The sequence below is a fragment of the Lissotriton vulgaris genome, chromosome 4_1 (assembly GCF_964263255.1).
Source record: "Lissotriton vulgaris chromosome 4_1, aLisVul1.2, whole genome shotgun sequence".
NCBI lineage: Eukaryota > Metazoa > Chordata > Amphibia > Caudata > Salamandridae > Lissotriton > Lissotriton vulgaris.
The window spans coordinates 490,835,063-490,849,901 of NC_141691.1; positions in this window are offsets into that span (position 1 = coordinate 490,835,063).

A 14,839-nucleotide genomic window follows, 5' to 3' on the forward strand; every position below is an offset into this window, starting at 1 on the left:
GTCTATCAGGTCTGCAAACCATGCTGTGAGGGTTGGTTGCGGAGCGCAAACAAAGTCCACTCAAAGTCTCTGGATCAGTCTCTGCTCAAGTGGTGGCAGACACAACATTTCAAAGATCAAACAAAAGGAACAGTCTTACTTTAATCTCGGCGGGGTCAGCCATCTCGATCAGCTCAACGCCAGCACTGTGCCACAAAGTCACGATACCTCTGGGAAGGCTTTGGACACGGACGCAGGCTGTATCTTGCTTGGCTCCGGCATTCTCCTGTAGCTGGGGGTGGCTCTTCTGCGTTCCCGCTGTCGTTGACGTTGGACTCTTCCTCTGTACTCTCCGTGGTTTGAATAGTCGGGGTGGTGTCTTCGGCTCGAGCCGTCGCGGCGTCAGCTTCATCCGGTCCTTATGGTAGCGTCTGGGAGGTTGGTTGCCACTCGTCCTGGTCAGAGTCAGGGTCCGGTACTTGCTTGAAAAACGAGATGTTTCTTGTGACAGACTCCCCACCCCTGACAGCAGTGACCATGGTTCCTTTGATCTCGGTTACAGTCCATGGGTTTAACTCATAGGGCAAACGGAACTTTCCTCCGGGGTGGCGGTCTTTCACTAGAACCTTGTCCCCGACTTGTATCGGGCTGTCCGACGCTCTTCTCCGCTTGGATGCCTCTTGGTTGGTTCTGGTGCGTTGCTCCATGGACCGGTTCCTCGGGTTTGGGGCGAGCTCCCATGCCGGTTGATGTGGGATGGTGTCTGCCATGACTCGGTTAAATGAGAGTCGGCTCGGGGAAACTCCTGTGGTGCAATGCGGGGTCAGGCGGTATTCTCGGAGGAATTGGTAGATGGCTAACTCCAGGCACTGGCCGTCAGCAATTGCAATTTGTATTGTTTTATTCAGTGTTCTCATTAGTCTCTCGACCTCTCCATTGGCTTGAGGCCATCTTGGCGTGATTCGTCTGTGCTTCACGTTTTGGCTCTGGAGATAGTCTGTGAATTCGTTGCCATTGAATGGCGGGCCGTTGTCTGTACGGACTTCCTTCATGAGCCCATGTGTGGCAATTATCTTCTCAAATTTTGGTATCACTTCTGAGGCTGCTGTTGACGATATGATTTCCACTTCCGGGTAGCGGGAGAAATCGTCCACCACAACTAGCATGTACTTGCCCCCAGGGAGGCTGCCGAAGTCTGCACTCACCCGTACCCACAGGGATGTGGGGCCTTCTTCGGTTGCCACGGGCGCCGGAGGAGTGGGAAGGCTTGTTGCAAGACACACTGGACACCTATAGACCACTTCTTCGACTGCTTTGTCCAGCCCGGAGTACCACACCTTGCTCCGGAGCCTACTCTTGGATTTGACGATCCCTTGGTGCGATCCGTGAGCCAGTAAGGCGGCTTGGTGGGTCAGGCTGCTGGGCAGTACCAGGCGGGGGCCTCTCAGGAGACATCCTTCTGTGGAGACTGACAGCTCATGTCGGATCAGGTACAGGGCCTTCAGGACGGCTTGGGCGTCAGAGGTCCGAAAGGACGCGGGGCTCTGGAGCGCCTTCCAGTCTCCGCACTCGACGGCCTGGATCGCAATCTGGAGGCAGTCATCGTCCTTGGTGGCTCTGGAAACTTCTTCTAGGGACATGGGACGTGGCTTTGACCTCTCGATGACTAGCCGAACGTACTCCTCAGTGGCTGCTGCCTCGGCGGCTTCCGCGTCAGTGACGGGGCGGCGTGTCTGGACAGGTAATCGGCAGGATTGCGTGTGCCGGGCCGGTATTCCACAGAGAACTGGAACTCTTGCAGCTGCAACACCCATTTTTCTATCCTCAGGGGTGGGCGGGAGGAAGAGCCTTGGAAGAGCGGTATGAGGGGTTTGTGGTCGGTAATGACTGAGAAGGGGTGGCCATAGAGGTAGATGTGGAAATGGCGGCACCCCCACAGAATGGCAATGGCCTCCCGCTCAATTTGAGAGTAGCGCTGTTCCGTAGGTGTGAGGGTACGGCTGGCGTATGCCACGGGGGCCCATTCTCCACATGACTGCCGTTGTGACAGGACGGCACCCAGACCGGTGGGGTTGGCATCCACTAGCAGTTGCGACTCGTTCCGTGGGTTGAAGTACGCCAGTGTCGTGTCGGCTGACAAGGCTGCTTTCGTGTTCTTGAAGGATTCTTGTTGCTCCGGGCCCCATTTCCAGGTGGCGTTTGACTTAGTGAGGTCGCGGAGTGGTCCCGTCAGGTCGGACAGGTCCTTTATGAAGCGCCCGCAGTATGTTACCATGCCCAGGAAACTGCGGACTGCCGTTATGGAGGTGGGCGCCGGCGCGTTGTGGATGTCTCTTACTTTGTCTGGGTCAGGTCCCACTCCCTGGTCGGAGAACTTGTATCCGAAAAAGCTTATGTCCTTGCGCAGGAACTCGCATTTGGCCTTGTGGAGCGTCAGCCCTCTCTCTTGTAGACGGTTGAACACAGCTTGGAGCCGTCTGAGGTGTTCCTCCAGAGTCGGGGCATGCACCAGGATGTCGTCGCACACGTTCAGAACTCCGTCGAGGCCTTGGAGGACGGTGTGGATGATATTCTGAAACACCTCGGCGGCGCTTGAGATGCCGAAGTTGAGCCTCGTGTACCTCCACAGGCCGGCGTGTGTGGAGAAGGTTGTGATTGGGCGCGAGTCCGGGAGCAGCGGGATTTGATGATACCCCGACCGCAGATCCATCTTGGAGAACCACTTGGATCCTGCGAGCTCCCCGATGATGTAATCGATGGTTGGAGTCAGATGACGTTCTCTTTTGATGGCCAGGTTGGGGAGGCGCATATCCACACATATCCTCACTGTGTCAGGTTGCTTCGGCTTCTTGGCTACGACAATGGGGGATACCCACGGGGTGGGTCCAGTCACCCGCTCGATGATTCCGGCTTGCTCAAGCATCTTAAGTTCAGCTTCCACTTTGGGTCGGAGGTGGAACGCAATCCGCCTGTGTCGGAGGGCTACGGGGGCCACTGACTGGTCGATATGGAGTCGGACGGGAGGGCCTCGTAGACATCCAATGCCTTCGAACAATGAGGAGTGGTCTGCGACCAGGTGATCTAGACCTTGAGCTTGTACTGTTAGGGCAAAATGAATGAGTCCAAGTTCACGTACGGTCTTGCAGCCGAGGAGGAACCCTGATCCTTCTTGGGATACATAGATCTTTGTCTGCAGCTGCGTGGAGTTGTGAGACACGGTTGTTCGGAACACACCGCATAGGCGCAATGGGCGCCGGGTCCCGTAGGCGAATACTTGCACTCTGGTGGGGTGAAGCATGGGGGCATCCTCCAGGCACTGGTACACACTGGCTGCCATGAGGTTTATCGTCGCGCCGGTGTCGATGAGGGCTCTGACTGCTTGGCTGTGGACATGGACGGTGCACATCGGTTCGTTGGACGACGTGGCCGCCAGGGTGTTGAGCATGCGTACCACGTGGACCGACGCGGCGTCTTCCTCGTCGTCGTCCATGTCACTGCTGTTAGATGTGTTCAGTAGTGGCGCTACCTGTCGCGCCTTCCTGGGCGGGCCGCTTTGCTTCTTTCACTGCGATGACAAACAGACGCTTGCAAAGTGGTTGGCCTTCCCACATGCGCTGCAGATTTTACCTTGGGCTGGGCAGGCGCCTTTGTGTGGGGCGGCACCTCCGCACCAAATGCATGATCGGTCGCGGGAAGACTGGGGCTGATGAGGTTGGTCCTTCTTCTGAGGCCTCGTCCGGTTGTCTGGACGTTGTGACTTGACTGCGCACACTGGTTCAGTCTTGATCTTGACTGCTGGGCCTGGCTCCATGTGGGCTGCTCGAGCCTTGGAGAGCTCTTCAGAGCGTCCTAAAGCGAGGATGTCGCGCATGGGCAAGGCGTCCGTTTCCAGCACTCTCTCTCTCAGCTTTAGAGATGAACACCCCTGTATGAATTGGGCGCGAGTTTCGTCATCCGCGTCCGGGAGTCTGCACGTGCTGGCTAGCTTCTTCAAATGCGCGTAGAATACATCAACTGACTCTTCAGGTAGCTGGCGAGCTTGACGGAGCAGGAAACGTTCATAGTCCGCGCTAGTGAAAGGCTCGAAGTATCTCGTGATGGCGTCTCGCAGGGTGGCGTAGGTGTGTGGCGGGTCTCCCTCAGTGATGTCCTTGGAGATATCGTGAATAGCCTCTCCTCCTAGGTGTAGCAACATGGCGCGACGCCGCGCCACTGCAATGTCAGCTGCGATAAAGTAGTTCTCCAAGCGTTCAACTCATTTGCGCCATCGCGTAGCCTGCGAGGGAGGTGTCCCTGTGACGGAGAAGGGCTCCAGGGGAGGTACATTGGCCATGGTGGCCGAAACAGGGCACTGTGGGACGTCCGGGCACTCTTAGTAGGCAGGGAAGGAGGCTGTGTGGCTTCCACAACACTTTGGAGTGTAGATCAGGAGTCAGCAGGACGTCTGGGCGCTCCCGGCAGGCAGGGGGAGACTGTGTGATGGCCACAACACAGTGGAAGGAGAACCGGCACTCTGTAGGCGCACCCTGGCGCTGGTCCGCCGGAAGCGTGAGGTATAACAGGGTCCGCGGGGCCGAGGACACGCGAGATGCGTGAGAAAACGCTGTGGCGTCGGAAGCGTGTTCAGCGCATGCGCGGGAACACCGGGGGTGTCGCGCTGGGCCGGCGTCTTCAGAGGGCGCGAAGGCCGTGGCGCCGGGGCCGCAGGGGCCTATGGGGCACACCGCTGCTCGTATCTGGGGTGACTCTCCAGTCACGTCGACGAGGGCGGCCGCAGGACGGCTCCGGAGACAGGCGGGAGCTGGGCAGGAACGCCGGAGGGCAGCGCGGGCCGCAGTATACCCGCAGGCGGGGCCGCTACCTCTGCAAGGCGGACTGGGTGAGTCTGGCAGGGTGCCGTGAGCGAGGCCGCTCGAGGTTGGGCTGCGGGGCAGCGGGGGCGCCGATGACAAGGCGCGCTGATGAAAAGCACGCGGTGGGGCCGATGAGACCACCGCCTCGTCGCCAATGTGGTGTCCTGCACTAATGCTGGCCTGGGGCCTAGGAATAAGCATTAGCCGGACACACGTGCTACGTTTGTGGTTAGTAGCTAACTGACCACGCCCAGGATTGCCGGGCTCTTTATTAGCAGGCTCACGTTCACGCTCACGTAAGGGCTATACCAAAGCCCCTTTACGCCTGAGGGGCGACACATGCATGGACAGTGGGAGGGGGCGTGTGCTGCAGTGGTACACCCCACTGGCAGCAACACTACACGCTCTTCGGTGAGGTGCGTAACTCCGCGGCTGGACAACGCCGTGATTTACATCTGAAACCTTCCCCAACAGGAGAATATATATATATATATATTTATTCACAATGGCGCTTCAAATGAATGTGAATTCGATAGTAATAGAGCACACGTGTCAAAAAGAATTATTATAAAGATTTCTGTTGGAGCTCCTACTCGACTTGTCCTTGAAGATTTAGTAGTCTTTGAACCATTTCCGGCCCCTCAGATTCACTGCAGAGTGAGTCATGTGAACCATCTATTTCTATAATAGTAATCTGGACACTTTCTTAAGATGAAGTGTGTAAGTAGATGCCTTCTTTTCCACGCTCTTGGCACTGGGTGATTGTATATGCCTTTAAGAGACAAAAGCAATGTTTTTCTCATCCTGCTCTGGTCGCCCTAGAGAATCGAACTTTTTGAATACAAATGCTCTGAGTTTGGCCTGTCTCCTGAAGGGAATACTTTTTTTTCTTAATGGGGATGTTTCTGTCCTTATCAGCAGAATGGTATTTTAAATGACGGAATAACTTAAGCTGTCGCCAAATGCATGAATTGACATGTGAAAGAGGAAGCAATGGAGGCAAGGAGAGAGAAAAGAGAGAATGAGTGAGAGAGAAAGTGTGTGTAGAGGGGCGCACATGTATGTTAATATACGCCTGTGCTAGAGCGAGCGGCATTGGTGGCATCAATTGAGTTACACGACAAAAAAATCCATTTGACTGGTTCATACATTTTGAGAATTTCGTTTTACATTTGTTCAAAATCAGTTCCAATCTCAGTGGCCCGCCAGCTCGACGCGCTAGCAATTAGACAAAGTCGTACATAATGTGAACAACATAATAATATAAACAACAGCTGATGCACATAAAATATAATTATTTAGCAAGATAAAAAGGCCAGCAATTGCAACAAAGCCAATGTAAATAAACAAGCAAAATGTTAGCATTCCAAATATTGAAAGGCTGGCGCTTTTTTCCATTTATGCGGGAATGGGTTGTCCTCTAGCCATGAATAGATATCTGTGTGCTATAGAGTTTCAAATACCACATCTGCCACAGCGTGCCTCGTTTCTTTCTATGGACTGTCTGTTTTTTTAACACTACATCTCTGAATCTGAACCCCAGGCATTTATTTTGTGCCCTATCTGGCGCTGCAAGCTTGGTCTCTTTCTGCATTTCTATTTGTATATGTCCACTTGGAGTGGTGATGCCCAAACAGCAATGATGGCTACACCCCATTGATCCAGAACCTGGGGCCGTTAAGTAATTAAAACCCATAATGGTTCTAGAAAGAAATTCAACAAAGAATACAAAATGAATAAGGAAGAAAAACACAAAACAGGTACTCACAAAAGGATTTTGTCAATTTAGTAGAATTTTTTTTTAAACCAAACACAATTCAATAGAAATACAACAGTTCATGCTCATCAGTAGACATAGATATACAAACAGTATACAGTGTAAACAAAAATATTCACAATGGCAAAGGGTTTCCAATTCAAATAAAGTAGATGCATTACAGCAGGAAGAGAACGCACTTACTAGAACAGTTAGGCTAAAATGTGCATTGTATAACACAGGGTAACAACATTCTCGCACATTTAAGTTGTGTGTAAATGCTGAATAATGCCAACGCTAATAATGCTAAATACGTATAAAAAAAAGCTAGGTATATGAAAAAGTATACCTTTGCCGTAGACTGACAATAATGCAGCAAGATGACTGAATAAGCCCATAGATGGTAGCCCAAGGGTAATGTCTCACACAAAGCTCAGACAACCAGACTATGATGAATGGTAGGGCCTCAAATTATGGCCCGCTTTAGCTTCCTCTGTGTCACCCCGAGCGAGTGAAAGTAGAGCACTAGACAGAGGCTGGCAAATAGCCAGATGAAACACAGACTCCATTACTGTAGAGCAGTCTACTCCAAGAGTGCGTTCATCCCCATCTGAATGTAGAGATCCCCCTGAATGCAGTCCCATTATTACCGGAGACAGTTTAAGAAAGACCACAGATGGACCGGCTAAAAAAAGAATTCACAGACAAAGGCCACCCTTAACTTAGGTTACACAGACAATGGAGACCCCACTTTGCCAGTCAATACCCCCTCCTTCGTTTAGAAAAGTACTTCACTGCCGGTGGTAGAGTCATTGTCCTTGTGCCTCAGAGCCCTTCTGTTTTGATGACCATTAAGAAACAGTTGCTCAACACAAGTGTGTTTGAGGTTTGTAGACCACATTGGGTGGATGTGAATCAATTGTTAAGTCTGGTGGTGCCAGTGAAGTGAGAGATCAGTTGGTTGAAAAGCCAGATTGGCTGAAACATTATCCCGCAAGTGATGGGGCTCCGACCACGACAAACAATGTATTGTTGAAGGCAGTTGCTGATGTGCTCCTAGTAAAAACAGACTGGACTAAGGTTTTGAATTGCAAGCAAAATAGAGAAGAATCACCAGATTAGCTGGCCAGTCTCAGAGATGTTTGAAATGTATTTGGGAACCACCTGTTCAACCTCATGAAACGGGAAGCTTTAGATGCTGCTTTTATACAAGATCGCTACGGAATGGGCAAAGTCAAATAATGACCATTTGTCCTGAATGGCAACTGTAAATGCTGGCTGAATTGATGACCATCACAAACCACTGATTCACCTCACAAGAATGACATAAAGACAGTGATGAATCTAAACTGATGTCTTTGAAATTAGAAACTTTGAAACAGAGCTTGAAGGGAAGCAGATGGGGATTCCCCACCATGGGGTGGAGGACACGTGGGGAGAGGAAATGAGATCGTCGGAGGAGAAGCCCCAGGTGACCAAGGGTCCTGATTGCCACGTGGGCAATTGGAGCACTGGAAATGGATTGTCCTAATGTTTTTTGCAAATATGCCTTGCATTATCAACCCATTTGGATTTATTCAGGCCACTCTTATTTTGAATATTAGGATAGGCCAAGAGGTACCAACTGTTCTGATCTCTGCCGATAAGAAAGGTTGCAATATTGATTGAATAATACAATGTAAACCCAGCACTTGTTACATTGAGAGTGGCACAAGCCGCTCTGCCCTGAAAACCTCTGAACTTCCTTCTTTAGTGCTTATCCATAGACAAAGGGGCCAATTGTGATCGTTCTGGAACTGGAACAAATGACCTCCTGTCATCAGTTCCAGCCCAGGAATTACCTGTACGGTCGCAATGCTATACTTTGCTATAAGAGTATGCATTCTAAATGTAATGCATGCTCTCATAGCAAAGAGCAGGGGTGCAGTTCATCCCTGCACCCTGTGGCAGGCACATCAAGGTGCCTGCCACCGGATGCTGGGATTAACAGGGGGGGTACCATAGGTGCCCCCTAGGCTGCCATTTGGCGGCCTTGCACCCATGGGGGCCCTGCTGGGGGCTCCAAAGACAGTTTTCCAAAGCCTTTCTGTGTCAGAAAGGCAGTGGGAAACTGCTGTCATAATCCTTTGGTCGGAATGAGCTGGCCAAAGGATTACTGTAGTATTCCCGAATGGTGGACGGGCTCTCTGAGACAGTCAGAAGCCATTCGGAAAACTTATTTGTATACCATTCCAACCAAGCCCATCTAAATGGTTTGGTCGGAAAGAAATCTGACCAGCCTATAACGATGCGGGCTAGAGTACTCCAACAAATGGTCGGAGCTGTTCCAGCTTGTGTCCTAATTGGGCCCAAAGTCAATATTTTAAATGTGCGTGTTTCACACCACATTTATGACTCTGTTTCTATACCCCTACAACCTATCACAGACAAGCATCCTTTCCTTTTAACTGCTACCTCACACAGTAATCTATTAGTTCAGACAAATATTGTAAACTGAACTGCTATGTTTTCTGTGCACTTGGTGGAGTTTAATTGAAAGTACCTCAGAACAGAGACAGCTAGGGCCTTGCCCCTTGAGTGAGGTAGATTGTCGGCCTGTTATTGATAACCCTCAAATGTCTCAAGAATTATCTCAGTAGCCTTCTCAAGTGCCCCCCACATCATGGTTCACAAGGGCCGACGGCTTGGTATTCATTTCATCTAAGAGCCCCATAATGACAACTGAATTAAAGATATCATTTAAAGCCTGAAGCCAAGGCAGGGACTCAACTGGTCATGACGGATCTCATTAAACCAGGTGTTTTGCTGCCAATTGTTAGCAGATACAATATGCTGTTATGAGCCCCAATGTACCCCAATATAGACCTAGGTAGTTGCACGTTTTACCTGCATTTGTCCTTCGTTGCTCTACATAACTGCTCTGGCGCTGACCTCTTACCTAGTTAGGTGCCGAATAAATGTTGTGTAATTTTCTTTGAAAACTATCCTCATTTTTCATGCATGAAGATTATTAGTATCACAGCAGGATAACCATTTTCTGCATAATATCGTTGTACAAAAGTCACCACTATTGTCATCCTTGGCCGACAGGCCCACAGTACCATGACACATCTAGGTAGAACACCTGAGGGTACCTTTCAGGTATATAAGTACCATGTCTTCACTGGGCAAACCAAAGAAGAAGCTTCCATGCTGAAACTATTTGCTCCTTGGTAAGGTTGTAGGGCTTATAGTGGCACTGTGAGCTAGTAGGTCTACAGACTAACATATCCTTTGGGGGGTGTCTGGAATCAGTCTGGACACCAATCCCTTAGTTTATGTTGTAGGAACTACACAACAATGGCCAAACATTCTATCAAGTAGGCAGAAATACCAATGTGTTCAGTACCTGTGCACCATAAACAAGTGGTTAGCCTTCGTTTCCCTGTGGGCCCTAATCTTGCTGCCTTCTTTTCCTGTATCCCCACAAATGCCCAATGGTTATTGGTAGTAAATCTGCCTTATGATTTCTTTTCCATAAAGATTTGTGAAGAGTGTCAGTATCTCTTTGCATTCATATCCAGCAGAGATACCTGTTGATCTTTTAAGCCTTAAAGCGAAAGTTGGATGCCTTGCTCCTTCCCGTTGGCTTTAATCTAACTCAGAACTTTTATGGCCTTTTGCTTGCCTCTGCTACTTTAGACCAATGCAAGGTAATGCTATCTATCTCCTAAATTAATTGGGTAAGAAGGAGTTTAAGGCTACAAAGGAGAAACTGAAATTATACTTTTACTTTCCATGGTATTTTGATCATGTTGTCTCTTCCGGAAAGCACCACTTATTATCAAAACAGATTCAACTATCTGTAAGTTACCCATCCAATGTCCATCTCCCATGCAATATCTTTCTTGGGAATGACTTTACAAAACAGGTAATGAATACTAGAGTACACCTGTAAGAAATTGTGCTATTGGTTGGAAGGGTGGAAGCCTCACTCAGGCTACAATCACAATCCTTGTCAAGTAGAACTACAAAAGTTACTAAAGTAATCTGTGCTTAACCTTCTGGTAGCTTGGCACAAAGCAGTCAGGCTTAACTTAGAGGCAATGTGTAAAGTATTTACAAAGAAGACAAACAGCAGTAAATTGAAAACACAATACAATAAAAATCGGACAAATAAAATCCAATCAGTAGAACTGGAGATATTCAATTTGAAAGTGCTTACCCTAAAAACAGAAAGCACAAACAGTGGTTATTTGGATGGGCTGGACCAGGGTAAAGTCACAGGTTTATGACAACCGCGATTGAGCATGGGCCAGATACAAGGAACAAGTGTTTCACACTGAAGGTTGTACCTTATGTCCTTGCTATGAGGTCTTGTATCCCTCAGCCCTAGTTGAGATCAGGGACATTGCTGTGCTGCAAAGTCCTGCATCAAGTTGATTTTTGCAGCGTTGGTTCCAATCAGGAGCTGCGACGGTTGTAATGCAAGATCCTGAGTTGAGTTGTCTTGCTCTGCATCTATAGGACTTTCTAAATGCCTCTATTCTGGAGCTACTGCTGCCCACATTGTTGAAGCATCTAAAAAACTGCACAGAGTTCCAACCTGTTGGTTGTTCCCCACTCCTCATGCTGCTCTTCTCCTCATTACCAAGACCCAACACCTTTCCATTTCCAAGATCATTCCAATACAAAATTCTATTGTTGAATGCCTCTCATTTCATGTAACTACACCCTAAAACCTGTATTTTTGATTCTCACTAGCGAAGACCCCATGACTGTCTTATGGTAAGCAAGATTACAACAAAGTCTCACATTGATCTTCCAGATGCGCCAGTCCCAAATTGTGAATTTGAGTATTTTGTGGATTGACCATGGCATAGAAGAGACTAAGCCAAGCTTCTTTCAGGATGTTCTGTATGAAATATATATATATATAATTATCAAAATCTTTTACTTGCCTAATGTAAGATCTGCTCAAATTGATGAACTTGTTGGCCTTACTTGATTTTGTATTCATACTGAGAATAAGATTGTATTTCTGATCACAGACTCAAAGTAAGCATCCAGCTGTACACTTCCTTGGGCTTCTGTGGATAGAGAGGTGTTTCATAACTTTTGCACATACTCCAGTCAAAAATGGCTTGCATGTGCAGAATATGCACATGCATCCTCTTACCCCAGTAGATTTCAATCGTAAAATGTGCAGCACAACAGAATTCTCACGAAGAAGTGTCTCACCGAGTCCACAGCTAAAAAGGCTGCTTTCTCACCAATCAATGATTCTACTGTGTATGTTGTACAAACTAAATATGTTTTCATACCCTCAAAAAAGGTTGCATCTTTGCTATTGGAATGAGCCTTTGGAGTTGAAAAACAGTACTAGACCAAACAGAATTGCACCACAGATTCAGAAGGAGTGAGGATAGACTACTCAAGGCGTGTGGTCGCATTGACATTCTGCTCCTCCACCTTACACATTTGTATCACGGAGATCCCCATATGAGTAGAGGTGTGTTGGTCCATGCTGCCTGGCTCATTGGCTGGCATTCTTCTTTCCTTCTATTGCTCAGAACTATCTCCACTCATGTTATCTACTAATCCCACAACGCCATTAAGGGGTTCAAGACTAAACTGCAGCTCAACCTCCTCCTTCAGGCCACTTTGTCCATGTCCATGTGGAATTCATTAAGAGGGAAAAATGTTTCTCCTATTCATATGTGATAGTGATTGTTTGTATGTTGTGAGGTGGGTGCATAACTTAGAAAATTAATTCAGAATAATGTGTCACAAGGTGTTGGCTGTATCACTATTGTGCACAAGTCATGGCAACACAAAGACTTAGACAACACCTTATGCTGCTCATTGCCAACACAGCTGTGAAGTGTTGCAGACTGCTGAAGAAGATTCATTTCTGACATTAAAGCATGCTGCATCTCCTTGAGATGCCTATCCACTAGTGCCCCACTCAGAAGCACCACCAAGCCCTGGTTACAACTCCCCTGGCAGAACTGCTCTTGTCTCACCGACTCTAACTAGGCCAGATGTCCAAGACCAACCAACCCCACCTGTCTCTTCACAGCTGCATAAAGATGCACCCACCACCTCTAATTGTTAATACCTCCATTTGTGGTGTGCGAATGAATGCTGTTCCCTTTGTGAGTCTGGCCTGTTCTCTTTGCCAATGCCCTCAGCCGTTGGCATTTTATGGAATATCTCATGGCTGTGGAATGGGGAGTGCTGAAAAGTCAAGCTGTATTGCACTATGTATGTGTATGAGAATAGCTCATACTTACTGTTGCTTGAGAACTATTTCTAAACACTTTATAATTCTTCATTCTGGATCTGCACTCGTTTGATTGCTGATATCTTGGGCAGGTGCCTTTGATAGGACTGTCCCCCAGTAAAATGGGAACTTCTCTAAATCTGTTCTACCATGGTCATCAAATATGCAGACCATGTGGCAAGGTCAATGAGAGTATAACAATCCCATCAGTTACTATTGGTCCAATGTTGCTAACTTTACTTGGTCAGAATAGGGGCTGGTCTGTGAACACCAGAAGACAGCTAACTGGAGTACATTTGTTGGTCAAAGTGAATGTGACTCTCTCTTAGAGAACATACATCACAATCCGACCCTCTATGAACACGATTTTCCCTGTGGCATGTTGTTTCAAAAGTATCATAGTCCAAAGGATTATGTACATTTCATCATTGGTAAGAAAGCCTACCCCTGGTTGTGTTGCAGGTATTCTGATTGCGCATAACTGTGCCTTGGTACAAAAGAACATCAGAATGCAGGGACTCTGTCTCTCTGCCACATCAGTGCCAGTCAGCCCACATTTCCTGGCTAGCTCACAGTGCCTTACCTAAACTCCTAAACTTCCCAGAGTAGCAGGTAATTTTGGCAACCTAAAACACTCTAGCCCCAAGGGGACTGTGGAAACAGATAATCACCATTCACTTCTCACTTATGCATGCCCATAATGAGCAAAACAAAGACACAAGGAAAGTTTACAATATTTATTGAAACTATTGTGCTCTATTTTGAAGCAAGTGTGCTGCAATTAGAAAATATATACAACTAAGCAAAGTAATCAAAATTACTAGCAAACTGAATACAATGAAAAGCCCTAACAATGGTTAATGATATATCTGTCTAAGCCTACCCTCACTACGCAAGCACAGGGATATATTAGTGAACTTTGAGATTAGCACTGGACTCCACACCTCATATTTAGTGGTTAGGTGTTTCGCATCGTAAGTGTAACCTCAGTTTACGCAAGCCTGGGGCCCCAGTTCCATGACCTGCCTCTCTGCAAGAATCCTTTAGGTTTTTATTATAAAAATTGATGTGTTGGAAAACAGTAGCTGTACTTTTGTGTTGTGTCTAAAACGTCAGGAGATATTGGTGACCGAACTCATGAAAACAGTGCACCATGTTGTTCGACCTTGTATGAAATGTTCCGACTGAGTCCCCAGAAGGGGAACTACATAGCAAATAATATGTGCAGCGTATTTCTAAAATAGTATTGCCCAGGGGTAGTCCTTACCCCTTGTAAGGCTTTCTATGTTCTGACATTAATTTGCACCTTTCTGAACCAGAAGGTGATCTCCCGGAGCACCTATAAAATTGTTAATATTCGACTTTTGGTTCATACCGTTTACTTTGGAGTGCAGCGGTTACCATAACATTTCTTTAAAATACTATTGCAGCACAAAAACAAAAGCATTATGTGTGGCTGGATGAAGCAAAAGACATGTGTAATGTGTAATGTGCAGAACTAAGGTAGAACAAATGTAGGTCCAAAAGGGAACCTAATACAGTTGCCCAGCGATTGGGTTCATGTCAGTTATGCCAGATATAGGGTTGCAGCCACCAGAGAGTCTGCCAAACATTACCTTCAACAGTAGTGGTGGTGCTGTGAGGTCTCTGAAATTAACAGATTGTTCCCAATTTTTTACCACAGCTATGGTGTTGGGCAAGCCTTCAGGGAAGAAAAACGAAATGCTCTAATATTGGAAGAAGTAGCTGATGCCACTGTCATTTTTTAGGCCTGATGAATGATGAGCTGGATGCCCATAGATCATGCTGTGGAAAATAGAATGACCCTGCATTATGTCCTTGTGGCCAAAAAGGATGTGTAAGCAATAGTGTTGTCAGAATGAATATTTTTTTCCCCATAACTCCTCTTCCAATATCCATGAAAAATAGATCATATTAAAAGCAGTGGACTATGTGATAAATGGGGAATGAAGATTTTTGAAATAG